This window comes from Moschus berezovskii, chromosome 8 (genome assembly GCF_049115385.1).
Source record: "Moschus berezovskii isolate FMDL1 chromosome 8, NW_MosBer_1.0, whole genome shotgun sequence".
Classification (NCBI taxonomy): domain Eukaryota; kingdom Metazoa; phylum Chordata; class Mammalia; order Artiodactyla; family Moschidae; genus Moschus; species Moschus berezovskii.
This window is the reverse complement of record NC_142467.1, coordinates 107509905-107514476: the sequence shown is the minus strand read 5'-3', so window position 1 is coordinate 107514476 and position 4572 is coordinate 107509905.

The window sequence follows — 4572 nt, the reverse complement described above, 5'->3', positions numbered from 1 at the left end:
GCGCGCGCCGGCTCGGGAGACCAAATCGCGGGGGGTGGGGCGGGGCCTGCTCTGCGGAAGGGCGGGGCCCCAGGCGAGGGGCGGGGCCGGGCCTGAGAAGGGAGCTGGTCCTGGCCCGGGAGGGGGCGGGGTCTGAGAGTGGGCGGGGGAGGGCAAAGGCAGGAGCCGGTACGGCTCTGGGACATAAGGGGCGGGGCCTGGGGAAAGGGGCGGAGTCTGGGACGTAGTGCAGGCGTGGGTCTGAGGAGGGACGAGAGTTTGGGGGGCCAAGGAAGGGGCGGGGGACACGGTCTGCGGAGAGGCGTGGCCCGAGTAGGGGGAGGGGTCTATCTGGGAGGGGCGAGGCGAAGACAACCTGTGCTTTCATGGGAGGAGTGAGGCGACGGTGGGACGCGGGAGAAGTGGATGGAGAGGGATAGAGTTCACTCACAGAAGTAGGAGCTGCCCGATGGTGCAACACTGCACTTCATGAGCGGGGTCTGTTCTGGGAAGGGGAAGTGGCGGCCCGAGCCAAGATGAGAGGAGGGACTTGGAGAAACTGATCTAAGAAATCTGAGACCCACCCCTTCTTTCCTTCCAGGGTCACTCCCTCCCCAAGACCTCCCTAGGTCTCAGGAACTCACCTAGAGCCCAGGCATCAGACTTCCAACCCAGCTTTGGGTCCCAGTCCTCCCCGATCTTCCCAGAGCCTCCTCTTTCACACCCAAGAATCTCCACCCTCGGATTGCGCTCAGATCCCCACACCTCCTGCTTAACCCTCGGCTCTGGTTCCTATACCCCCAAGCGCCTGCCCTCACGTTATCTCCCCCACCCTCCACTCCAATCCCACTCCACTCCCCCAGATCCTTGCCCACAGACCCTTCAAACCCACACTTACACCCCCAAAGTCCATTTCACCAGACCAAACCCGCTTGGACCTCCCAGCTCCGGAAGCCCAAACACCCTAGTCTTCAGCCAGGGTGCAAAGACCTGCATCTGTTTCCTTCCTTTTTCTCTTTGTTCTTTTTTCTTGCCTTCCTTTCCTCTCCTCCCTTCTGAACCCCATGGAGCTGAAAGCCAAGAAGTCTTCTGTAAAGCTTCCAGAGATTTCAAGGCCACTGAAAGCCTAGAATCTTTACCCTGCATGGGTCCAAGCTTCCAGAATTTTCTTTTCAGGCTTGAACCCATTTATTTTTTCACCTTCTGAGTTAGAAAGCTCTTCCTTGTGCAGCCACAGGCAGGGTTGTTGCTGTTGTTCAGTTGCTAAGTCATGTCTGACTCTTTGTGACTCCATGGACTGCAGCACACCAGGCTTTCTTGTCCTCCACTGTCTCCTGGAGTTTGCAAAGATTCATGTCCACTGAGTCAGTGATACTATCTAACCACTTCATCCTCTGCCGCCCCCTTCTCCTTTTATCCTCAATCTTTCCCAGCATCAGAGTCTTTTCCAAAGGTCTGGTTCTTTGCATCAGGTGACCAAAGTATTGGAGCTTCAGCATCAGTCCTTCCAATGAATATTTAGGGTTGACTTCCTTTAAGATTGACTGCTTTGGACTCCTTGCAATCCAAGGGGCTCTCAAGAGTCTTCTCTAGTACTACAATTCGAAAGCATCAGTTCTTTGGTGCTCACACTTCTTTCATGGTCCTGCTCTCACATCCATGCATGACTACTGGAAAAACCATAGCCTTGACTATACAGACCTTTGTCAGCAAAGTGATGTAATCTGATTTTTAATATGCTATCTAGGTTTGTCAAAGCTTTCCTTTCAAAGTGCAAGCGTCTTTTAATTTCATGGCTGCAGACACCATTTGCAGTGGTTTTGGAGCCCAAGGAAATAAAATCTGTCACTGCTCCCACTTTTTCCCCTTCTATTTGCCATGAAATGATGGGACCAGTACCATGATCTTAGTTTTTTGAGTGTTGAATTATAAACCAGCTTTTTCACTCTTGTCTTTCACACTCATCAAGAGGCTCTTTAGTTCCTCTTCACTTTCTGCCATTAGAGTGCTATCATTTGCATATCTGAGGTTGTTATTATTTCTCCCAGCAATCTTGATTCCAGCTTGTTATTCATCCAGCCCAGTATTTCACATCATGAAAAGCTGGGAGGGATTGCGGGCAAGAGGAGAAGGGGACGACAGAGAATGAGATGGCTGGATGGCATCACCAACTCGATGGACATGAGTTTGAGTGAACTCCGGGAGTTGGTGATGGACAGGGAGGCCTGGCGCGCTGTGATTCATGGGGTCGCAAAGAGTCGGACACGACTGAGGGACTGAACTGAACTGAACTGAACTCTGAATATATTAATAAGCTGAATAAGCAGGGTGACAACATACAGCCTTGTCATACCCCTTTCCCAATTTTGAAAGGGAAAGTAACACCTATGTCTGGTTCTAACTGTTGTTTCTTGACCCACATACAGGTTTCTCAGGAGACAAGCAAAGTGTTCTGATATTCCCATCTCTTTAAGAATTTTCCACAGCTTATTCTGGTCCACACAATCAGAGGCTTTAGCATCGTCAATGAAGCAGAAGCAGAAGTTTTTCTGGAATTCCTTGCTTTCTGTATGATCCAACGAATGCTGGCAATTTGATCCCTGGTTCCTCTACCTTTTCTAAACCCAGCTTGTACATCTGGCAGTTCTCAGTTCACATACTGCTAAAGCCTAGCTTGAAACATTTTGAGCATAATCTTACTAGCATGTGAAATGAGAACAATTGAACAGTAGTTAGAACATTCTTTGGCATTGCCCTTCTTTGGGTTTGGAACAAAAACTGACCTTTTTCAGTCCTGTGGCCACTGCTGAGTTTTCTAAATTTGCTGATGTGCTGAGTGCAGCACTTTAACAGCATCATATTTTAGAATGTGTAATAGCTCATCTGGAATTCCATCATCTCCTAGCTTTATTCATAGTAATGCTTCCTAAGGCCCACTTTACTTCACACTCCAGAATGTCTGACTCTAGGTGAGTCACTACACCATCATGGTTATCTGGGTCATTAAGAACTTTTTTGTATAGTTCTTATGGATATTCTTGCCACCTCTTCTTAATCTCTTCTGCTTCTGTTAGGTCCTTAGCATTTCTGTCCTTTATCATGCCCATCCTTGCATTAAATGTTCCGCTGATAGCTCCAATTTTCTTGAAGAGATCTCTAGTCTTTTCCATTCTATTGTTTTCCTTTTTTCTTTTTTTTTTGCATTGTTAACTTAAGAAGGCCTTCTTGTCTCTCCTTGCTATTCTCTGGAATTCTGCATCCAGTTGGGTATATCTTTCCCTTTATCTCTTGCTTTTCATGTCTCTTCTTTTCTCAGCTATTTGTAAGACCTCCTCAGACAACCACGTGGCTGTTTTGCATTTGTTCTTCTTTGGGATGGTTTTGGTCACTGCCTCCTGTGCAATGTTGCAAACCTCTGTCCATAGTTTAGGCAGGGTCCAGGGGTCCAAATGGGGCTCAGAGCCTTCCTGCAGTCAGTGCTGGGGAAAGAGAGTGGACACAGGGTTGGAGGCCCCAGAGGTAGAACCAGACGCAACTGATCCATCTCTAGCAGGGGGTCCGTACACAGTGGGTATTCAATCATTTGTGTGAGAAGTGCTCAGGGGTTGACACTGTGAACGTTGATAGACACCAGGTGCTGAAGGGCCCTGCCGACCCCTACAGCACACAATAAGCACTCAAATAAATATTGAATGTGTGGGAGCACGAGCAGCTCACGTTCCCGCTAGCTCTGTACGCACCCCCTCACCCTCCTGTGGTATGCCTGCCACTTGAGCCTTTGTTCCAGATGAACCACATGCAGGCATCAAACCCCACTCAGCAGAGACCTACAGCTCACACGCCTGACACACATACAGCTGCAGCCAATGGCATCCATATGCACGCACACTTCATAAACACCCAGATTTGACCCATATGTCAGACATGCAGTGGAAGATAAGCAAGAAGAGGATGCTGGGCCCCTGACTGTGCACTCACACATAGCACACTGCAGACACATGATCTGTGGACACACTAGGTACTTCAGGATCACAGAACACAGGAGAGTCAGTGCAAAGGCCCTGAGGTAGCATGCCTGAAGTATTGCATGTCGGGAAAAAGTGAGGGAGAAGGGAGGAGAAGATGGGGTGGGCAGCAATGAGGGGTGCTCTAGGTCATGGAGAGTCCTATGGACCACAGTGGAGGCATTTCCCCAGCGTGAAATGAGGGTGGGATGCGGGCACAAGTGAGCAGAAGGAGTGTAACCAGCACTTGCAGTTGAGGCAATATCTTAAATTAGAGACATTATTTAGGAAGCAAGATTTCCTGGCCAGAAATGGTGCTCATCCCAGGCTGGCGGCCAGGTAGGAATGGGATCCTAGCCAAGATGTACTTTGCAGGTGGAGCCAGCAGGAGCTACGGCAGGTGGTATGTGGCAGGGAGGCAGAGCAAGGCCACAGATCTCTCCCAGGTCCTTGGCCTGGCTGTGATACCTGAAATGAGACACGGGCAAGTGAGGACAGAAAGGACCCAGGAAGGTTACTGCTCAAGTGCTCAGTCACTCAGTCGTGTTGGACTGTGTGACCCCATGGACTGTAGTCCACCACGCTCCTC